Source organism: Pezoporus occidentalis, unplaced genomic scaffold (assembly GCF_034315485.1).
Source record: "Pezoporus occidentalis ecotype Australia unplaced genomic scaffold, CSIRO_AGI_Poc_V1 ctg38, whole genome shotgun sequence".
NCBI classification, from domain to species: domain Eukaryota; kingdom Metazoa; phylum Chordata; class Aves; order Psittaciformes; family Psittacidae; genus Pezoporus; species Pezoporus occidentalis.
Window position 1 is genome coordinate 3,909,506 of NW_026915702.1, and position 24,394 is coordinate 3,933,899.

General features: G+C 39.5%; 1 protein-coding gene and 1 long non-coding RNA gene across 13 annotated transcripts in view; one reads left to right on the top strand and one right to left on the bottom strand.

Moving 5' to 3' along the window:
* The window catches only part of CACNA2D1 (calcium voltage-gated channel auxiliary subunit alpha2delta 1), a 389,699-nt gene that overhangs the window by 122,066 nt on the left and 243,239 nt on the right, over positions 1–24,394 (top strand). The window lies entirely within an intron of this gene.
* LOC134170529 (uncharacterized) lies at positions 3,109–12,577 on the bottom strand. The gene is made up of 5 exons (XR_009967291.1): positions 12,507–12,577; positions 10,866–11,027; positions 9,341–9,498; positions 5,948–6,993; positions 3,109–3,472 (listed from the first exon to the last, which is right to left on the bottom strand). It is a non-coding gene; the product is annotated as an uncharacterized LOC134170529 (long non-coding RNA).

Below are 24,394 nucleotides of genomic sequence, written 5' to 3' on the forward strand. Positions count from 1 at the left end.
AAAAGGTAGAAAAGGTGGAAATGACCTTAAAATAGATTACTGAGAAAGTCTGAAAGACTGGTTCAGCTCTGCTGTTCTAAAAAAAGGCTTCAGTGTTTCACTGAAAGAAAAAAACTACAAGAACTGAAAGGCCCGATTTAGAATTTAACCACAGAGGGATAATTTCACATTGGAGAAACACATCTAAAAAAGTATTAACAGCAAGAGTTCCACCAGAACTAGTGGTGCCTCCTCTTGAAACAGCTTTTAAAATTAACCAGTGAAAGATGACTGGCTACATTTTAGACTATTTAAAAGTATTACGGGGTCTCTGAGGTCCAGCATATTAATTCTTTCACTTGTATTAAGCATAAGGACAGACTGTAAAAGGGTCTTAAATGTTAGGGTTTTGTTTAGCTTCTGAAAGCCCAATACTAGTAGAAATATTTGTATAGAACCCATTAAACTAGGAATTAAAAATTTACCCTTCTCACTACATCTTTTGATTTAAGCTCTGAAGTCTGCAGTTCAAATGCTGCAGCAGCCTGCAGAAATTAAAGGAACTGCAGATGGGCTTCGATAGTTTCATCCCTAATCAGTGACTTGCAGAGTAGATAAGCAACAAAAAAGGTATCCCACCTTGAAACTGGACAGAGTCACACATAGGAAAGTCAATAATTGTTCAGATTTAACTACAGCAGTTTTAACTGTACTGTCCAGTTTTACATTTGAAACTGAATAGATTCCCACCAATTCAATTTAAAGGAAGAATTATGTGGACACACCCCGAGTTCAAAGAACAATTGACAGCCAGGAGTGACCTATCTGAAAGTAATTAGTGCTCTTGTTCTGTCTCACAGTACATATGCGTCCATCCACAGAAATGTTTCCACTAATTCGCAGTTAATGTGACCAGGAAATATGAGACTGGGTATATAGGGACCAATCCTGCAGTCATTAACAGAGAGGACAACAATTCTTAAATATACTAGAAATGAGATAGAAAAGTCAACTAAAGAGAAATCTCTGTACTATCTCCGAGCAGTTGGCTATGGATCTGATGGGGTAGGATCATAGAATCATAGAATATTTAGGGTTGGAAAGGACCTTAAGATTATCTAGTTCCAACCCCCCTGCCATAGGCAGGGACACCTCCCACTAAACCATGCCACCCAAGGCTCTGTCCAACCTGGCCTTGAACACCTTCAGGTGATCTGAGGATTGCTGTCCTACCAACAACCTGTTGAATAACTGACATGCTGGAAATCAGAGACCTGGAGCAATGAACCTATGTGTGAAATTCTTTGGGAATGGGGTTAAAAAAATGATTTTACTTTTCTATTTTGCAAAAGAAACCACAGAGTTATTACAAATGAGCTGGACAGTGGCTCTGCACTGAGATAGATACCCTTTCATCATACAAGAAACGAATATCTTTGTGTAACCAGGGACACAGGCAATGTTTTACATTTCATTCCTCATTTTCTTTTTCCCTCTGGCAGAACTATTTAGTTGGTGGTTAAGTGAAACTCTCTGCACTTTAGAACTTCACCTCTTTTAATTGAAACTGAGATACTGTGGCTGCTCAGAATTGCATCTGGTTCTTCTACCTGCAAATCTATCCTGTGTTTCATTTTGTACTGAGTAACCGTTCCCCTTGTAATTTTTTTCTGTGAAAGCTCCACTTACTGCCACTGCCAAGCTTTGTGCTTTCCCATGTGGGAAATGGACAAAGTGCTTCTCTTGAAGGAAGGAAAAGAAAAAAGAGGACTATTTTAATGGTTTTTATTCTCTGGACACTACTGGTCTTTGGTATTTGTCCTAGGGACATCTCTTAGAGTCATAGAAGAAGCAAAACGAAAAGCAGTACATGGGCAGAAGTGAGGAGAAAGATTATGAATCACTAAAATACTCTGAAAGACTGATAATTTAAAGGTATTTCCAAACTCACATGCATCGTGGATGTTTGAGCAATATGTACAAGCAAAAAAGTTCTCTTGCCCCTCAGATGAGCTCCCTTTTGTTAGATTTCAGGATCATGTTCATTCTTCACTCCTTTGGGATCAATCTAAACTACATATTCTTTCTACAAACTGAAAAGACTTGGGTAAAAAAGGGTGGAGAATACCTTCATTCTCATCCATCTCTAACACTGAGCAGGCAACTGTCTAGGGCACTCTCCAGGCAGGGAATTTTTCAGTGAGATTGATGGCAGTAACAGTAGTACACTTAATTTAGTGGCATGTCAGATACTGTTGTGAAAAGTGTTAGTGGCAAAATTAACTACAACTGGCTTTATACATATTCACGCCATTGTGACATGAGTACATGCCTGCAAACAAAGGCTAATGATAAAAGGTAATGGGCCTGAGTAATCACTTGCATTCACTGGTGCTAGTTTTTAAGGTTCATTGAAAATATCCTTTGCTTACAACAAGAGTAAATTTGTCCAGGTATGTTAAACTGCGGAGAGGGGTCTAATGGAGAGATTTTAAATTTGGCCTTGATTAACGTCATCATTAATGATCTGGAAGAACATGGCAGTCAGCATGTTCATTAAATTTGCATGGGATACAAAGGCTGGTTTCAAATACCACTGAAAGTACAAAACCACAGAGGGGCAGAGAGAATCTTGACAGAACAAAACCAATAAAGAGAAGAAAAGAAGAAGGAAGAGGAAAAATAGTGAAAAAGAAAAGAAAAAAAGAAAAAGAACAAAAAAAAAATAGAAAAGAGATTCAGGTCAGCAAAACGTAGGTTGATAAAGGAAATTATTAATATTCTGAATACAGTGTAGGAAGAAGTCTGGGTAATGCCCACAGAGAGAGTTCTTATATAATGAATAATAATAATAATAATTTAAAAAAGCAGGTTAAGAAAACATGTTTATACTCTATTAGTGGGATCATACCACTGGTACATTTCTTTAAACAAGGACACACGTTATATAGACTTCTAGGCATGTCAAAATATTGACAGATTGGAAAGAAATCAAAAGAATACCTACAAATACACCAATAACATTAAGAGAGAAGGGGGTGATTTCAGAGCAGAGTTTTAAAATAATCTATACAAAGTACTGGAGGTAAAATAGGTTTTCAGGGAGGAATTAGGATATGGGGAATATTGCAGTGCATGTGTGAGAATGGCAGATATGGGTTCAGGGTAATGCCATGTTGTGTGAATGCAGCAACGGGAATCACAGCAGTGAAGATTCAAATTGGGAGCATGGAAAATATCTTGGAAGTAAAATCTTTTCATCTAGGAAGTAATTTTCCCAAGGGTAGCTGGGATTTAACATTTCTGTGTATTTTATCCTCTCTCTTCCCAAAGCAGTGTTAGATAGATAGGCAAGTGCTGTTATCCTCTTTAACTGGTGGGATAGTAGGATGCTGCTTGACACCATTGCCAAGCTCTCACGGGCTCTTGCTTCTGGAAGGCACTAGATCTTCTCTCAGTTCCCTACAGTAGAGGACAGCCAAAGTGCCTCAAGCTGTAAAGAGATGAGAGCAAAGGATACAGATCATTAATTGTGACATAAATTTTCTCTTTTTTCAGTATGAAGTCAAAGTAAGATTTTTTGTATTTATCGCATCAGCCTCAAATTATAAGTGCTGTATTTCTTCATATTCTTTTCCAGCATTGAGAATATGGTGACTTTATTATATTTTACCCTGAACAAAGCAGTATCTTAAAGTACTAGAGGTGTTAAAAGTCTGCTTTGCCTGAAGTATTCCCTTGTAGAGTCTATTTTTAATCTTCCTTTTGAATAATCACTTTTATTGGCAAGGAGAAGGAAAATACTTCTTTTTTTCTGTTTAATCACGTTGAAATTAGAAATAAATGCTTCAGAAAACCACCCATGTTTTTTTTTTTTCACAGAGTAATTTCAGGATGATGGATATTTTTGCAAAAAATATTTCTTCATTATCTTCTGTTTGGTGATGGTCTCATCAGCTGCTGTAGTGAATTTAGTGAGTCTTTTTAATTTGTCTGCTTGTTTCAGTTTAATTAATTTTCTTATATATGGGAAGGATTGATGTAAGTTAAAGATTAAATTCCTGCTTCAGATAGCTGAAATAAATTGGCAGATCAAACCAGCAGCTATTACTATCTTCTAGGTTTTTAAAGTAAAATTACTTTTTTTTGCTATCATAGGATCCTTAAAGTCTATGAAATGTTTTTTCCAACCTCTCTAAGCTGTAATTACTGTATGAGGAATGAGAACTCTGGAGACCTTTATTTGTAAGCGCTCAACATTTGAGCCTCAGCAATGTGCAGTACCAGCAGAAGGAAGGATCATTTCTGTAATTGATTCACTGTTCTTATAAAAAAAATTAACTTCAACACAATAGCAGAAATAATCATAGGACTCTAAATATCAGTGACTAAAGAATCTCTGTGGAAGAACACATAAGCTTTTTATTGAACACCTCTGGAGATCAGCTTTAAGTATTTATTTTTTTTTTTTTTTTGCCAGCCATCTTGGGTTTCATAATTAAACCAATTGACTTAATCACTTTATGCTACTGAAAAATGGTGTATTTCTTTTTCCATCTTTTTTGAGCCAGTAAGCTCTTCATATGTCCTGGGTTCAGCAGTAGCAGTCATTTTTCTCCTCCTTGGTAGCTGGTGTAGTGCAGTGTTTTGACTTTCAGCTCGGGAACAGAGCTGATAACAAGGATGTTTTGGTTTGGCCAAGGACTTTGTGAGCCTCATGCTCTGCCAGGGAGGAGGGGGAGCCAGGAGGAAGCAGAGACAGGACACCTGACCCAAACTGACCAAAGAGGTATTCCATACCACAGCACGTCATGCCCAGGAGGCAACTGGGAGTTAGCCGGAAGGGCTGGGAGACTGCGGGGTTGGAGGAGGTATCGGTCAGAGCTTGGTCGGGCTGGGGGGGGCGAGTTATCGGTCGGCTGGTGGTGAGATGATGTATTCTCTTCCCTTGTTATTTCCTTTATCATTATTATCATTGGTGGTAGCAGTAGTGATTTGTGTTATACCTTAGTTACTAAACTGTTCTTATCTCAACCCGTGGGAGTTGCATTCTTTTCGATTCTCCTCTCCGTCCCTCCGAGAGCAGGGGGAGGGCAAGAAAAGGGGGGGAAGTGAGCGAACGAATTACCTGACTGGGTTTAAACCACGACATCATAGTATGCAGTGTCATTTACCATGTGTTTGCTCCAGTTTAGACTGAAAGTGGTTGGAGATTTCCAGATGATACTGTAATATCAGTAACAGACAAAAGCCAAGTTTCTTGTCAGCAGGATCCTTCCATCTGAAACTCCAAAACACCAGACACAGAAGGGTTATGTTTGGAGTTCTTCATTTCTTTATAACCCAAATGAAAAATAACTACTAAAAGATACAAGTGGTGTGATTAAGACAATGATATCAATACAGAACAGCTGAAAATTCTGGCTCCACGGATGTGGGGGGAGAGCAAGGTGCATGGCAAATCCTCAGCAAGAACAGCCATGCTGCAAAGGTTGCTAGGCAGAATTTCGGAGCCAGATTTTGGGAAAGCCGCCCAGGAGACTCCCACCTGCGCATAAGAATCCCTTCACACTGCATGCTCAAAAATTTCAGGAATTAAACCCATCCTGTGTACAGGCTTAGAGAATGCACATTTTGTGCCTATTCTGTCCTCCCATAGCTTCTATGTGTGTCTCAGTTGCCAAAGGTGCCTTAGGCTATGGATTCAATTTCTTTCCTTCTAGACACATGAGTCTCGACTTTTTGGCAGCTCACTGACTAAGCTTGAACAGCTTTGTACGATGAATCCAGGCCTTCAAAATATTGGCAACAGAAATTAAACTATCAATGTTAATAAATCAAAATAGCTGCTGTATGATTCAGAGAAGAAAACAATATACTCCTCTAATAACAAAGCACTTAAAAACTAATTAATGGATAAACTAAAGGGATGAATAACACTACCTTGAATATCTTGAACATAACTTACATCCGTATGTTTTAAGGAACCCGAAGAATAAACTAAGAAAGCATCTAGTCTAGTGGTGAGTGGTATTGGAAGAGCACAAATTTATTTTCATGATTCATAGAAGTGAACAATATGACTTGGTAAATCTGATATCAGTTCACCAGTCATCAGGAATGGAGATCATGATCTGTATTCAGTTGCTGAAGGTGCACAAGAAGCAGATCAGTAGGTTGAAGGAGTTGACTGGTGCCCTGCCTTACATCTGCAGGGCACCAGTCCTGAAATTTAAGGATTTTAATTTAAAGGTTTTACTTCAGTCTGGGTTTAGTGTGGTCCTTTGGAGTCAATATGGCCCAGTATAAATGTGTTCCTCCAGGAAAAAAAAAGAGATAAAGTGAACTGGAGAGAAGGAGCTGTGTTCAGAAAACCATTGTCTCCACAATGGTTATAGAGGTCAAGCAGTTCGACATGGTTTCCAGTTTGGTACAATTTACAACACTGGTATATATACCACAAGAAACTTGCGAAATTCAGTCAATGTATGGGACTAATGTATGGGAAACTTTTATATTGTATGTTAAATGGTGGTTTATGCACTCTAAGTACCTGAGTGTGGAAGGTGTGGAAGATAATTAAGAGTGCAGAAAGCGGTGAATAAATGGCAAAAACCTTCTACATTTAGGATAAGGATGACTCTACACATACTTCTGCTTCCCAGCTTCTGATATGCTTTCTCCTCTTTACCAGCCTTAACATATGGGGAGGCTCTCCTCCATCTCATGGATGCTGGCAAACTGCCATTCCTGGGCACTGGAAATGTACATGGATGTGTCACCCCAGAAAGAGGGAATGCTGCAGCATTGCCTTTCCTGCTAAAACAGGCTGTGTGCTGCTGAGACACAGCTCTGTCCCTGGCTTTTCCCCAGCTTGCTTTAACTTCTTGGGCATGCCAGCTCTGAGATAGCATTGACCTTACATCTCTGCATTCAGATGTGTGCTCCCTTCTCTCCTCACTCACTCCCCTTCACCTTTGCTCCACTTCAGGTGGTCCCTTCTGGCTTCAAACTCTGTAGTAATGGAAACGATTATTATCAATACTACTAGTCTGTACAAAGTGCTTTGCTTTTGTTTATATGAGGTGCCTGTTTACCAGCAGTTCTAAATGCAAGTGCCTTGCTGTAACTGCAGACACACAAAGCATTTCAGCACAGAAACTGCTTGAGGTCAGCTCTGAAGTGAAATCTAACTTGACAACGAACTCTTTAAAATAGTCTATCAGTTACTCCATATGCCTGCTGTAAAGTGATAGCAATGTTGAATGCAGGCACATGGAGAAAAATACATGTATGAAAAATTTTATTGAGTCTATCAGAAAAGGAAAGCCTGTACAGCAATAATAAATAAGCATAAAAAAACGCATTCCAAACAAATCACATTTTGGCATGTTGATAATGTAACTAGCTTGTGCTTCAGGATTTATACTGAAATAGCAGTCAAAGTTTTCAGTCTAAATTCAGGCCATTTGGAAACATCTTTTCTGTCTTTTCAATTTGTATTAATTTGCCTTTTTTTTCTTTATAATCAAATAATTTGAGCTCTGGAAAGGTAATATACCTGCAAGTAGATATGTGATAACACTTCATCACACCTATTCTAGCAAGCAAGACTTAATGCTTGAATAATAGGGCTTTCGTAGATCCATAACAGGTACAATCAGAAGTGGCATGGAGTGGGCATTAGAAGACATGGCTTCTCTGCAATGGAAATTTCCATTTACACCATTTGTGAACATAAAACTCAGAAGACTTTCATTTTTGCCAGGATAATAGAGTATTTAAACAAAACTGTTACTTCAGACAGGAAATACATATTGCCTCCTAGCTCTGTGGTGCTTGTTTATGTAGTTATGGTTTTCATGGTGATAGGTGCTATTACATGTTGAAAAAATACATCTGTTTTAGGCTCTCTAAAGCTACATCAGAGCAAAATGGGTTACACATTGAAGGCACAATTCTTTCATGAGAATAAGAGGTTTTAATCTGCAAATGCAGCATAATAGTATTCCCAGGTCAATTCCTGCTTTGCTCACTAAGGCAAATGGTGTAAATTAGTTTAAATAGGTGGTGGAATTGAAGTGACAAGAGTAATTTATGCTACCTGAGGTTCTGTTAACTCCTTTAAAAGATGAGACACTCTGTTAAAGTCTTTGCAGACTGGTCTAATTGGGCAGGCTTGAAGGATGCTCAGTACATTTCCCTGGGTCTTGCAGCTCACTTTGTAGAGCCTGTGGGCAGAGTCCTGCAGCATGGCTAGGTTGTCAGCTGCCTTCCATCACAGACTCTGTAGCTCTTTCACACAGCTTTCAGACTGGTTTTGTTTCTACCACTGTATTATTGAATACTGAATGTACTCTTTGCACTCACAAGTATCTTCAGTGCCCAGAGGTATGTGATCAATGTGAGATATAACAGTATCTACCTCAAATACTTTTTATAGATAACGTTTACTGGTTCTGAAATATACACAGTTTGCACAGACTGCTGCTGACACATTTGATCCATAAGCAAATTATACCTTAGTCTCAAATGTGTGATACCAGAATGCCAAAAAAACCTCAATTTTATGTCATTTTACGTATGACCTCCAATGTTAAATCACATGTTTTAGAGCAATGTAGTTTTTTCTATTACAGAATTCTTAGATGGGGAAAAAAGCATGGGCACAGAAATGAACAAACCCCAATTTGTTCTTTTTATTCTTGAAAGAGGAGCTGCAGTGTGTCGCTTGAGCAATCTTTCCTCAAGTGTCTTTCCCAGTAAATTACAGTTTCTCTTGCACGCCACATGCATCATTAAACATTCCATGCATCTCCCCGTGTTTCTATATCCTTTCACTGAGAAAGCCAGTAATAAGATTAATCTTTGTCACTAACAATCACTTGTATAGCTATGAGGAAGGAGCGTTTTATATATAAATGCACAATGGAAGCCAAAGGTTAAGCTGAGGTCTACTAAATTAAGGTCATCTATCAGTATACTCAGTTTTCTCATACCTCTTCATATATCCCTTCATATACTTCTGTGATGCTGTTATATTCAGGCATTTAAATGCTAATCCAGGGATCCAAATGATTGGTAGTTAGCCATCTGCTCTTGATATAAACAGTAATAGCAAAGAGAAAACCAGAGCTAGAAATATGGCTATATATTCAGTACAGGGCTTTGGGATGACTTTCTTTTCACACCCTTAACAACATCCTTGAGGAATCAATGCTTTCTCTTCCATCCAGGCATCTGAGCTACCCCTAACTTTTAACTAGAACTATGAGTTAGGAACCAGCTGGCTGGGCTTGCCTGAGATCATCAGGATACAACTGATCCTGTAAACAAATATGCAGTTGTTGCACAGTTGTACCTGCGGAAGAGGATTTAGTGTTCTTGGTTTGTGAAAACACATGCTGGAGGAGTCTCCTGCAACTCCTATGGAGACCTTCCATTTGCAATTGTGATCCTCTGTGCTGCTGAATTCCAGTCCTATGACCTCTGTGAATTCTGTATTGGTGGCAGCCCATACTTTTTTTCAAAACGCAAGATGGTGTAAAAAGGCAGCTGCTGTTCAGGGTGTATTCTGGATTCATTTTTCTTATATTGTATTTAATTCTTTAAAGTATCAGTGCAGAACTATGCGGTACACATGAACAACACGAGATCACTCATATGTTAACAATTAACTATTTTACTTCATCACATATTTCTAGGTGTTATAGAAGAAATAGATCTTGGCCAGACAAAGAAGTAGAGAGCATTTTATAGTGACCTATACCTTAGATAAGCAAGGTATGTCCGGGAAATGTTAATAAGCATTTTACCTCTCTGATCTCTTTCTGCTTGACTGATTTATCATTTAATGCAGCACATTGCTATGCAGGTATGCTTCCTTTTCATGATCCTGCATTCCACCTAATAAACCCTGCCCTTCAGCAGGGCTTGTTAACACAAGCAGCCTGTAGCACTACTAGCTGCTAGTGTTTTCAGTTTCAGCATGGCTGTTAGCAGACAGATCTATTCTGCGTTTGAGTCATGTCCTTTGAATGAAAGTCCCACAGCCCAGAAAAATGGGAAAATAAAACCAGCTTGCAACCTGGTGTCAGGGCTCCAGGTGCCAGAGATGCAATTTCAGTCCTCCTGATAAGCCAAGGTGCTAAAACAGTGAGAGGTGATGTGCTCAGCTGTTAGGGCTGAGCAGAGAGGATCCTTCCAGTTCTGAAGTTTATGCTGCATTTTGGGAATCCTTCAGGGTGAGAAAAATGTGATAAAATACCACGTGTAAAAAACAAGAATGTGGGTTTAGTTCTCCCTTTGCTTCAAGCCTCCAAGTTAGTCAGCTTATAAGGCAATTTGGGTAAAACAGGTGAGAATTCACAATCATTTACCTGAATAAATATTTTGAGAATATAGGTATGTCTACATCTTTTTCCTCTACTATGTAAGTATTTAGTTCAGCATCTACAGCCAAAAACTACTGCTAAAGGGAGTTTTCTGGATTTATTTCAGAAAAAAAAAAACAAAAAACTAAGTAATTTTTTGTCAATTTTTGCTAAAAATAGCTTTATAGGGAAAGGTGTCTTTCATGTAAAACAAAATCATAGGTCATTTTCTACAGAGGTGCAAGGTGTGAGTTTTCTCGTATGCAAAGAAAAATTGGAGCTTTGTCTCATGTTCTGTATAAGTGCTTAACTCCTACTACCAAGAGATGCTGTGTGTTCAGAAGAAGTGGAAAGGATGCTACTGCACCTCACCCCAGGCCTGAGCTTTTAGGCACGTGTTAGGCATCCTCTGAGAATGGATATGGGTCAGAGTATTTGGGTGGACAATGAGGAATTATTTAGTGCCTGGATTTTACTCGTGTTTCTGTTTAAAGTAAGTGTCAAGCTACTTACCATTGTCAAGAGCAAGGTATTTCCTAGTATGTCCAGAAGCTGAGGATTCATTTCAATCTTTTTCTGGGTACTCCCCTCTTCTGTGACTGCATTTACTGTTGTTTTAAATTTGACTAATGGTATCTACGTCATGAAGGATTTCCAAGTCCAAAGTAATTAAGTCTGAAAAGCATGTTGAGACATTCAGATAGAAAGCACTGTCTAACTGTGCTGGTATAATTATACACTGCATAACTGATCCAAGTACCAAAGAAAAGTGGAACATGAAAGAACAGCTAAATTTATCCCAGGAAATGGGTTCAGCAGTTCAGCATTCAGATTTAGATCAGTAGAGCAGCCTTACTGCTGTTAAAAGCCACATAATCAGCTAATTTTGGCTGATTTACTATCGGTTGTTGTGAAGTGCCTCTTTATGTGTGTTGATTTAGTTATTAATTAAGAGAAGTTTTATTGTACAAGTAACATATGGTTTTGTTTTAAAATGTTCTCTGGATAAAACATTTAGTTCTTGATTTCAATTCTTAAATATTTTTCTTCCATTAAACTTACCTTACCTTCTATGTTTTGCAAGCCATACACAGATCATAGCATTCATAAAGTGATTTTAGGATATGGGGCTGAACAATTTCGCACAAATATAGCATACTGCAAATGAAAACTGAGAGAATATTTAAAATCTTCCTGGTGGTGTGCAAAGATGGTGACTGGGCTACAGGTACAGTATTTAATCCCCTAACCTTTTCGCCACCCACGTATAAAACAAATGCCAAAATAATCTGCCAGTAATGTAATCTGCTTTGTAAAACAGCTAATGCATTTTGCTTCCCAAATTCTGATATCATTGCTTGTGCAAATAGAAATTTTATAGCTCACACTCATGCATTCAAAATTAATTGTGTTAGCTGATAGAAGTGTTGCTTTATGTTTTTTTCTGATGCCACCAGAGTAAGAGGTCCAGTAGCTTTTTTAACAGATTTTTTTTTAAAGTACAGAAGCCCTTTTAGTAAAAGAGATAATATCTGTTGCATCTGGAATTTATCCTAATGTTGTAGGTGGTGCAGCGGCATTGTGCACATCGAAGCAATGCTGTACAGAACTTTTGATTTGAAAAGAGAATTATAAAAGCAACCAGCTAACCTTGTCCCCATAAACACATTCAAGGCAAAGTTTTCTGTTAATGTTAACTGAGCAGGACTGCATGCTGTGGAGATGGTAGTTTGTACCTGGCCTGATGACTTAAAGCATGAGTATCATGACCTCGTAACTCTTCTTCACAGTAGAAGCAAGCAGAAGGTGCTGCCGTCAGCTGGTGGCTCTGTGTCTTACTGAGTCCTGAGTGAAAGTGCAAAGAGCTTTGCTAGGCTGCACTGAGGGACAGTACTTCAGACAACCAAAAGTGCCCGGTCTGGGAAAGAAGTGAAATAGTGCACCCAAATTCTGCTGTCCAGGGTGCTGTCCTGTTGTAAGCTTATTCAAAAGGGTAAATACCATCCCGATGTGCAACATTAAACTCATTCTCAGCTGCTGCTTAAAATTCACATACTCTTCATTGGTTGCAGTGATTATTAAAAATACTATGTATTAAGAGCAGTAAGAATATACTTAATTGTATAATACGTTAATTATGTTCAGAATTCCTACTATGCCCTTGAATCCCAGGGGGACTTGTGGGGTTTTGGGTGATGTGATTGTTGAGTTTTAAGTGCTAAAATATAGGCTGCAGTTAACGGCTTGGCAATGAATGGGATGACTGGTTCAGTTTTACTTTATCACTGATTTATGTTTATTGTATGAGAGATAAACCAGAAAAGTGCTACTGCTCATTCAGACTGCAGAAATCAGATCTTTTTTTTTTTTCCTATCAGATGTAGAGAAATCAGATACAAATGTTGGAGAACTTACTTACAAAAAAAATTATTTCAAATAAAATCTATACTGAGACTCTGTCAGTAATAAAGCCTCCTAGAGAAGAGGAAAAATTCACAAAAGATAAGAGTAATAAAATTGAAAATAAAATTAGCTTAGGATTTGTAAATTGCTGCTGTTACTTCTTAATGGAATGGGTAAAGGATTTTAACTTTTTTTAAAAAGAAGGAATAATTCTAGATTAGATTATCATAATCTCATTCATATCATAAATTATGTTATTCCAAATCATAACTCAGTGCATAAAATTGAAAATTTACTTTTCAAGATAAAGTCATTATAGGCGAATTGTTCTGCTTGGGTGAAAAGTCCTAAATGGCACTATTTCTTAGAGCAATTTTTAATGACCATATTTCAATTAGAGCACAGTGGTAAGCATAATTACTATGCATTTTCAAAAATCAAAGCAACTATCAGGCTGGATTTGGCTGCTTACAGTTTGACTGTGTGTATACATGATACTTTGCTGATGTTACTATTGGGATGTGCTTGTTTATTTTTTTAATAGAGATTTTCTTAGCAAAACCTCACTGTTTCTGGGTCTTGCGGCCCTGCCTTTTCGGAAGGGCTCAACTGGCTGACCTGCCATGGCAGCAGGAAGCTTTGTAAAGCTGATGAAATACCCTGCACCAAAGACCTTGCTTTGCCTTTAGACACTGATGAAGGTAGAAATCTCTGGTTGGGGAACAGCAGCAGACTTTATGATTCATTCAGGTTGCTGCAGGGGGAGATAAGACAGCAATGGAGCGTTGGCATGCAGCAGAGGTGAGTGTGGGATGGGGTGACCATGTGGCATCCAGATCTGGCTCTTTACTGGTTCTGGTTTATAGAATCATAGAATCAAAGACGTTGGAAAAGACCTTTAAGATCATTGAGCCCAACTGTTACCTCAGGACTATGAAGCCCACCACTAAGCCATGTCACTAAGGGCAGAATGATCTCTCCTCATGGCTGCCTCTCATGATCTCCAGTCACAGCCATCCCTCATCTGCCCTCTCGTAGTGGCCCTCACAATATAGCTGCCACCCCTACCCCTTATTGCCACCCCCACCCCTTATTGCCACCCCCCACCTCCTGTCAAGATCTCCCCTCATGGCCATCCCTTATGGCCCATGGCTGCCCCTGCTCTCACTTCACAATCTCCCCTCACAACTTCCCCACCACACCCTTCATGATCTTCCCTTATGGCCACCCCTGCTCTTCCCTTGATCTCACCTCACCTCTCATGACCGCCCCATCTCTCCCCTCATTATCTTCCCTCATGGCTGCCTCTGTTCTCCCCTCATAATCTCCCCTCATCCCTCATGGCCACCCCTCCTGTCTCCTTATGACTTCCCCTCATAGCCGCCCCTCCTGTCTCCTCAAGATCCCTGTTCTTGACTGCTCCACCTCTCCCCTCATGATCTTCCCTCATGGGTGTCCCTGCTTTTCCCTCACAATCTTTCCTCATGATCTTCCCTCATGGCTGTCCCCACACAATCTCCCCTCACCCCTCATGACTGTCCTTCTTGTCCACTCGCGATCTCCCCTCATCCCTCATGGCTGCCTCTCCTGTCCCCTCACGATCTCCCCATACTCCTCATGTAATTATTGTTGTTGTTGTTTTCATAGAATCCCAGACTGGTTTGGGTTGGACCCTTAAAGCTCATCCAGTCCCAACTCCTGCCATGGGCAGGGACACCTTCCACTAGAGCAGGTTGCGCCAAGCTCCATCCAACCTGGCCTTGAACACTGCCAGGGATGGGGTAGCCACAGCTGCACTGGGCACCCTGTGCCAGTGCCTCAGCACCCTCACAGGGAAGAACTTCTGCCTAAGAGCTCATCTCAATCTCCCCTGTTTTTGTTTAAACTCATTACCCTGTCCTATCGCTACAGTCCCTAATGAACAGTCCCTCTCTGGCATCCTTGTAGGCCCCCTTCAAATACTGGAAGGCTGCCACTATTGCGACTAATACTACTATTACCGCGGTGTTTTGGGAGTTCTTTTCGGCCTGCCGCTGATGTTTCCAGCGCCAGCCCCGCGGGGTGCAGCCGCAGCTCCCTCAGGCCTGCAGCGGCGGCCGGCTGTTGAGGGAGGGCAGGGCCCGGCCCCTGGGCGGCCGGCAGGTGGCGCTGCAGGAGCGCGGGCGGCGACCCAGTCCCACACTTCTTTCGCCCTCTCGCGCTCCTTCCGTGCTGCTTCCGCGGCCGAAGCCCCACCAGGCCTCGCCCCCCCCCCCCCGTTGAGAACGCTTTCAAAGCCCGCTGCATCTGTGTCCACCTGTTGGTCAGCGCTTGTTTTGTTTGCCGGGAGCTCATTCCCGGTGTAAACGAGATAGGTACACAAATATCAGTTTAGCATTTTTTTGCCCTTAAAGGTAGAAATCTATGAGAGTCACTCGGAAAGAATGAGGTATAAATCACTGTGCGTGCTCGGGATCTAGCTGGCCTCCAAGTAAACCATGGGTGTTGATTGCTGCGTTGTGTTGTCGTGCTTTTGATGCAGGCGCTGCACAAACAGCTGAAATGAAGATGTTTGCTGTGATTGCATAGAGATAAATGGTAGCAGATGACGCACAAGGGATGAATAAGCCAGTGTTATTGAGGATTTTGGGAAGGTATCTCGGGATATTGCCAAAGCCTGGCTTTTGTCAGGCTCTCAGTGTTTTTCCTTTGTTTTACTGGGAAGAAGGAAGTTTGAGTCTGATTTTAGCCACTGACTGAATAGAGCTGATTGTCAGTCACCCACAAAAAGATTTTAGTCTGGATGTGTTACAGACTTATAATAAACACATGAGGCTGTGAATCATCAGCAGCAGCTAGTGAATGGTATGGAACAAAAGGCTATGGATAATGTAACCTGGAGACAAAATGTGGAGAGGAATAAATAATTAAAAAAAAAGGACCGTAGTCAAAGCCCTACAAAATTCTGATAAGAATCCTCCAGAAAAATGACAAGGTTCTGCTAAACTTGATGTAGTAGAGATCAAAGCAATGGGTGGAGAACTTGGAAAGAATGGCTTCAGAGAAACTGAGAAAAAAAGTATTCCCAGGAGAATCTTTGTGCTGGAAGTGATGCATTAGATAGATAAAAGTCTGAAAATGGATTCTTGAGATTGGTTAGTAAGAGTTATTTAGAAGAATTAATGATATTATTGTAAGCATATTTCCAGAAGCAGATCGGATTTCAGCTGGCTGGTCATCTCATTAATGAACTGTACTTAACTCATGTGATATGTTTTCTTTTTATGTTCAAGACTGAGTGTTCGGAGCCTCTAATGCATCCTCCTGCAGCCCACATGATAAATGTGGCAAAGTTAGGCAAGGAGATACTTATTCATAAGTGTCAGAGACAGTCAGGAAGCTGGAGAATTCTTAGGATGTTATCGCCAGTCACTGACCCTGAAAAGATTGACATATGATAACTCTGTGAGACAGCCAGGTTGGGAGTTACTCTGGTTTGAGGTCATGCCTCTCTGCTGGTGAGAGACGACTCCTACTCTAGCTTTGTCCTCCAGAGGGTCATTTCTTCTGCTGTGCTTTGATTTTATTCTTTAGGTATAGGTACCTGTTTCAAGGTGTGAGCCTGTCTAGGAAAGAAGTTTCTGAAAACTGTATTTTGATTTAAAAGTCTTTTATGGAGAAAAGGTTATGAAGAAGAAACTTTCCAGAAACTATAATTTTATTGTTTTATTTGCTTGCAACTTGAAAATAAGGACAATATAATACTCATATAATATCTTTACATCTGAAGAATAGGGGTAATAACCATGTGCTGGACATGTGTCCCAAAGCAATTGTTACCATTTCATAAATTATCATGATATACTAAAGTCTGGATTTCATCTACATATTTATGGTTCACATGCATTTCAGTATGTGTAAGCTCCTCTGGAAATAATTTCTTTTTTGGTTCATATAATAAGAAGTGTTTGGCCTTCCTTGTGAATCCTCCCTCAACTTGCTATCTACATTCTCCAGATAAGTATAAAATCATGGACTGTCTCTCAAAAATAAGCTCTTCCTTAGGAAATTGAAGAGCTAGGAGTGAAAGGTTTTATATTTTAATGAATTAGAAACATTTTATTAATAATGTCTTCTAAAACATGTATTGGACAGGAAATTGCCCAAATAATTTAAACAGATTTTACTTTGATTTGTTTTTATCATTAATATAATGTAAATTTAATATTAAAAACTGGACTCAGTGTTCTGCTGATGAATCAGTATTGGTCTTGTAAAGAAATAATATGCAGAGTAACAAATGGCAGGAAGGATAAAATCAGCATCTGCTATCTGTTAGCTGATCTCATAATTTATAAAAACAGTTAAGACTTCAATGAAAACACAATTATCAGAGACACATTTTGGTTTGAGGCAAATTTCTATTTTAGGAAGTGTTATTGATAACATACTGTGTACGAACCTGATAGACCACAGCAGCCCCTCTGTTGATGAGAAATAATGTATGTAATCAAGATGAGCCTTGGCAGAGCACCTTAAACCACAAGAAAATCGGAATCCTAAAAGAGGAGCTAACAGACAGAATGTTATCCAGAGGCCACTAGGGGTATGATACAGAATATTGAGCATGCTGAGAATTAATAGAAAATACACATAGGTTGGCTGAAATACAGAGTATTATCTTGTATGTATATTTACATTTCCTTCCCACTGTGCAGTGCTATGTCTCTAAGGTGGCTGAGGACGTCAGTGCAGTTCTCAAATAACCATAAGTTTGCCACAGACATCTAGCTGGTAAAGAGACAATTTAATCCATTGCCATTGGAAATTGCAATGGATTTTCCTATGCAAGGAGAGCAGCATTGCTGCAATGTAGCCTCAGATCATTGACTCTTCACTTTTCCATACTGCATCCTTTTTGAGTTTCTTAAGTCCATAGCTGCTGGAGAAAGGCTTCTCTGCATATTTGCTACTGTGGCAGGGCAGTTGCAGCTAGATGATCTTTAAGGTCCCTTCCAACCCAAACCATTTTACAATTCTATGATTTTATGTATCAAAGAACTGACGTGAAAGGTCTCAGAAAGCAGCAGGAATCTACATTTTATTTCAAATATTGCACTCGAGAAGAGGCTAACAGATTGCTGATTGGAATAATCAAATTTGTAAAAACTAGGGAATCAATTTTTCAGAAGAATAGTGATACATAAATTTCAGGATTTCATTTGTCCCAAAGTAAACATCACAGGGTAGCATAGCATCATGTTTCCACTACAGCTTTGTAATTTCTTTTCAGAACCTCTCATAAAATACCTCACAAAAGCAAGGGGAAGCCAAACGAAAGACCAAAGCTGCATTTTAAGTGTTGACTGAGGTTAATGGGAAGGGTCTAACAGCCTTTTGTTGTCCTAAACTTACCCTATTGGTTTTGACTTTAAATTTATCTTACTTGATCTGTGTCAAAAATCCTCAGCCAATAAAGCAGGAGGCATTGATTGTTTTGCTGTTACTCATATTTTTATCATTTTTCGTTGCATTAGTCATGAGGCTTGTGGCAATGATTTACGAATGTTGAGGTCAGAATATATTTCTTTTTATGTATATGTTATATATTGTAGAAAATGAGGGAAGGGGACATGATACTGGTCTTTATTTTGCCCACTCCCACCTGGGTGCACAGAAGATACAACTAATTCCTTTGAAAAGGAGCTGAGAGGAGTTCTGTTCTCCATTGTAAGGCAGAATTTTCCCATGTACTTCTCTCTAAATGCTTCGGACATGAGACTTGTTTTTTTTTCTTTTTATGCATGGGAAAGGTTTTGAGGCCATGAAGGCAGCTTACATTTTTGGCATATACAATTTTATATCAGAATCCGTTTATTACTTTCTATCCTGCTAAAGGTGGGTACCCAGAATATGCCTGTTTGCTTCTCTCACTCTGTACAGGAAAGGCATCCTGTACAGCCTCTGAGCCCGTTCCTCAGTAGCCTCTCTCAAAGGGTCAAAAGTAGATATGTAGGAGAGGGTGTAAATGAAGGACAGGCATCGTGGTTCTTAGTCAAAATGCTCTCTTCACCTCCAGCAGTTTTCAGTCCAAGATTTTCCCCAGTCACAGATGGTTTTAATTGCATTAATAACACTTGGTAGATTTTCTTCCCATGAATATGTCTGGTCTGTCCTAAACAGATGTAAACTCTTAGCTCTGTCAGTAATCTGTGTCAGGTTCTGCATCCCCCACTTGAACTTGCAGTGGAAGAGCCAGAGGTCAAACAATCTCTGGTCATCCTCTCTGTGCCAGTTATATTTTTATAGGCTGCTGTGTGTTAATCAGTGGTCTTTTTCAAGTTGATAGTAATACACACTATATTTAACTTTATAACAGCATAGAATCATAGAACAGTTAGGGTTGGAAAGGACCTTAAGATCATCTAGTTCCAACCCCCCTGCCATGGGCAGGAACACCCCACTCTAAACCGTGTCACCTGAGGCTCTGTCCAACCCAGCCTTGAACACTTCCAGGGATGGAGCATTCACAGCTTCCTTGGGCAACCCATTCCAGTGCCTCACCACCCTAACAGGAAAGAACTTCCTCCTCATATCCAATCTATAATTCCCCTGTTTAAGTTTTAACCCGTTACCCCTTGTCCTATCACTACAGTCCCTAAAGAAGAGTCCCTCCCCAGCATCCTTATAGGCCCCTTTCGGATACTGGAAGGCTGCTCTGAGGTCTCCACGCAGCCTTCTCTTCTCTAGACTGAACAGCCCCAACTTTCTCAGCCTGTCTTCATATGGGAGGTGCTCCAGTCCCCTGATCATCCTCCTTGCCCTCCTCTGTGTTTGTTCCAGCAGTTCTATGACCTTTTTATGTTGAGGACACCAGGACTGTACACAGTACTCCAAGTGAGGTCTCACAACAGCAGAGTAGAGGGGCAGGATCACCTTCGACCTGCTGGTCACGCTCCTTTTGATGCAGTCCAGGATACGGTTGGTTTTCTGTGCTGCAAGCGCACACTGAAGCCGGCTCATGTTCATTTTCTCATTGACTAACACCCCTAAGTCCTTCTCTGCAGGGCTGCTCTGAATCTCTTCTTTGCCTGACCTGTAGCTGTGCCTGGGATTGTTCCCACCCAGGTGTAGGACCTTGCACTTGGCATGGTTAAACTTCATGAGGTTGGCATCAGCCCACCTCACAAGCGTGTCAAGGTCCCTCTGGATAGCATTCCTTCCCTCCAGCGTATCAACCGAACCACACAGCTTGGTGTCATCAGCAAACTTGCTGAGGGCGCACTCAATCCCACTGTCCATGTCAGCGAGAAAGATGTTAACAAGACCGGTCCCAACACCAATCCCTGAGGGACACCACTCGTTACTGTTCTCCAGCTGGACATCTCTAAAATTATCTTCTGTACTGTGACAGCTTACAGTTGTTGACTTGGACTTTCCTTTGTTTCTTTGTATAAGCATAGTTGACATGCTAAAGCTCACTAAAGTGTCATGTGATGTCCAGTTTGTATATGAAACCAGGCTTGTGTGCCTTTATGACATCTGTTGGGTTTTGTCTGTAAGAGATTGTAAATCAATTTAAAATTAAATAAAAATTAAATCGTAGCATGAGGTATGCAATCCATCTTAAATATAAACTGAAGATGTTTTAATAACAAATATCTATTATAATTAGATCTGGGAGATTATTCAGGAGATGCTCAGGTGTGTTAATGAAAGTGGGTTTCTGGGGAAATGGGCAGATACGAAAATGAGACTTATTAAACAAGCTAAGTCCCTGGACAGCATCTCACTCAGCATGACCACTAATTCATCGGCTGAGATATAATTGACAGTCAAGGATTCTTCATCTGTTGTAAAGTGATACTCCTCTGTTTGACCATAAGTTTGGACAATATTACCAGTAGTGATAAAATCCAAAAGTGCACAAGTGAGAAAAAAAAAAAATCTAGTATAAATTTTGGATGAAAGGCAACTGAAACTAAATGCAGTGATGCAGTGTTTCTAAAGCTAATCTGTAGAATAAATAGTGGGGATGAGGAACACAGGTAAAGCTTGTACCCCTCAGATGACACCACAGCCATGTGAAGAGTGAAACCTCGCTAGAGTTCTGTATTAGGCTTCAGGACACTGTCTGACGTATAGACCAAAAGCTTTAAAATTCCACCAGTTTCTCTGCAGTTTTATCAATAGGTGCAATACGGTCTTGTTCTTGTTTAAAACCTTATTGTACCACAACCTTCCAAAAGGGTGTACTGAGCCTGCACAGTAGAACCAGTGCTAAAAACTTCAAGTATTGATGCTAACAGTGTGTCTAATTAAGATTTAATACTTGTGCTGATCACAACAACACGTGCCACAAGATAAGATTTACATGTTTTGGGATTATTTTCCATTTTTAGATGTGGCAGACCAAATATAGAAAAGCAGTAGTAGAATAGTGATATCCTCAAGCATGCTTCTGCAAGTTGCAATAAGCCTGAGTTTAGTATTCTCTTCCTGCTATGGAGCTGTTGATGTTGTAATCTAAGGTTGATCCTAATGCTCTCAGGGAATTGGTTTGTTGCATGCAGTACTCTTCTCTGCTCCTCAGAAGCAAAGGAAGTTTGCAGTAAAAATGAGAAGCTGTTACTATCAGCAAAAAGCCCAGTATAAGCATTACAGAGCACCTAAGGAACATTTAATGGCTTGTCAAGTGTAAGCTTTGCATTATTTTAAAGGAGGATGGAGAAATTAATTTAATTGGTGCAATCTTTCATTTAGAGTTAAGATTAATAGGCAATTTCTTCTCACTATAAATGTATGTTATTTACTGGGTTTGTGTTTCCACTGTTTTCCTTATATCATCTGATCTTACTGAGGAGGAACTAAATTGAAATTCTGTCTGCTTAGCTCAGATTTCTCTGTCATATTTATTAGAAAGTATATATTATTAGAATTATAAAAGACTGAAGAGTGGGCAGGCTAATTAAAAGCCCACTTTATGTTTTTTGTTTAATCAGTAACAAATAATTAGGTAAATTTCTTATATGCCTTGGTTGCAAAAGTAGCACCGTAGAAAATCTTGTATTTCATAAAGAAAGTGAATGAGCAATATATCCTGTTATGACAGCCTGTGAAGTGCATCAAATGCCGGAGGATGTTTATTAACAAATTAGGAAAAAACTGGAATTTTTTAATGTGATAATAAAAGAATATAAAAGAATAGCTTGGAGACAGAGTGTGAAGAAGAAATGTTAGATTTTTCAGGAACTTGAGCATATTCCTTTTCATTTTTAATTGTCGCGGATAAGTAATGTGTCTGGTTTTATCACAGCTGAATAAAAATCCTGTGGTGATGGGGAATTTTATTTATAATGGGTACTTTACTTCCTAAGCCACAGTATCAATATATGAGTGGTTCTGTTTGCATAGTATTTTATGAGTGTCTGATTAAGCTTTATTAAGCCTATTTCATTAGGCTTAATGCATCTGCAGTGTTGGTTATGCTTCTGAATTTAGGCTGTTGTTGCGGCTATCCTCATTTGTCACGAGATTCATTTCATTTGATAAGTAATGTTGGCAAATACATGTATTTTTAAACTGTGTAACTCGATACTAAATGACTCAAAAAAGTCAAGACAGAAGTTAATACTTCATCATCATAAATGTAGAATCATAGAATTGTTAGGGTTGGAAAGGACCTTAAGATCATCTAGTTCCAACCCCCCTGCCATGGGCAGGGACACCCCACACTAAACCGTGTCACCCGAGGCTCTGTCCAACCCAGCCTTGAACACTTCCAGGGATGGAGCATTCACAGCTTCCTTGGGCAACCTATTCCAGTGCCTCACCACCCTAACAGGAAAGAACTTCCTCCTTATATCCAATCTAAACTTCCCCTGTTTAAGTTTTAACCCGTTACCCTTATCCTATCAATACAGTCCCTAAAGAAGAGTCCCTCCCCAGCATCCTTATAGGCCCCTTTCGGATACTGGAAGGCTGCTCTGAGGTCTCCATGCAGCCTTCTCTTCTCCAGACTGAACAGCCCCAACTTCCTCAGCCTGTCTTCATGTGGGTGGTGCTCCAGTCCCCTTATCATCCTCCTCGCCCTCCTTTGGACTTGTCCCAACAGGTCCGTGTCCTTTTTATGTTGAGGACACCAGAACTGCACACAATACTCCAGGTGAGGTCTCACGAGAGAGACCTCATGTATATAATATATATATAATATATATAATATAGCTCATCATCAAAGAAATAGTGTAACTTATTAAACATGACCCTAGTTCATGTTATAGAAAGCTGTCAGGTATTAGTCTGTCTTCTTAGAAATGAAATTTAAATCTGGTCAACATGAAGTTCAAAAGAAGAAAAAGAAAGGAAAAGGTTTGTGTTTTGTTTTTGTTGTTTTTTTTTTTTCTCTGTTTTCCTGTAGGAGGCTGTCTTAGGACTTCTCCCCAAAATAGTCATATAGTCACTGTCTCGTATACTTTCATAATCACTGTGTAAACATGACTGAACCCCAAGCTTTCCTTTTAATGGGCAAACTGAAGTGCCAGGAGCTTACATAGTTTGATAAGGGTCACAGGCAGAATTGGTGTTAGTTTTAATTCCTAGGATGGTGTGTTTTTGTTGTTAAAGATATGCCTTAGGAAAATGAGGTATGGCAATTCTGTGCATTTGTTAAAGTCAGGGTTATTAAGAGCATATTAACACTAAAAAAAATGAAAAAATGAAAATCTGAAAATGTTTTGCCTTGTTTTCCATTGCTTTGCATTGCTTCTATTCCAAAGTGTGAGGCACTTGTTATCTACTTGAAGTCACTGAGGAAGGAATTCTTGGCTCTGATGTTACAAAGGCTTCAGTGTTTATTTAAACCTGACAAATATTACTATTTTATATATCCCAGAGAGAATACCTCATTGGTTTTATATGACAAGTAGTTAAGCAAAACTTTTTTTTTTTTTTTTTTGCTCCTGTGCCCCTTGTCTTTGTCTAGCTCGTATGAAAAATATGGAAATGTGGAAGTCAACAGAGTACTGAATATGTGAGATTTTAGTGTCAGTTATTGCTCTTGAAAATGAAAGAAATTCTGCGTCTGACACATGGAGAGAAAGCAGTACCTTCACCTATTCAATATTTATCAACTTTGATCATACTCAAAAACTTTAGATATTTAAAGTTCTGTTAGTCATATATGTCTTTGGCTTTCTTAGAAACACAGATAACTTAGGGTGAAAGGGAACTCGTAGGGCTATTTGGTTCAGTCTTCCCCTAACACAGAGGTTATGAATATGAAATACAGATATGGATAAATAAAAAAAAAAACACTTTTTTTTTTTTTTTTCCCCAGAGGTTATTACCCTGTTCGAACATTGTTCTGTTATTCAGACCCTTAGTCCATCATCAGGGGATAATGGATGGATGAAGGAAAGTGCTAATCTCTTAAAACTTAGATAAACTCATGTCTTTGTTCTACAGTTTGATAGGAGATTCACATGCCTTGTTGAAAACGCAGGAGTTATAAATAATTCATAACCTTTCTGTACATTTCTGCCTGTTTACTTTCTATCCCTGTGTCCTTTGTTATTGCCATAACAAATTAGAAAATCTGGCATGGAATATTCTGATCCAAGTATAATTACAAAGCTCAGCCAAAGTATATTAAGGTTTCTTTC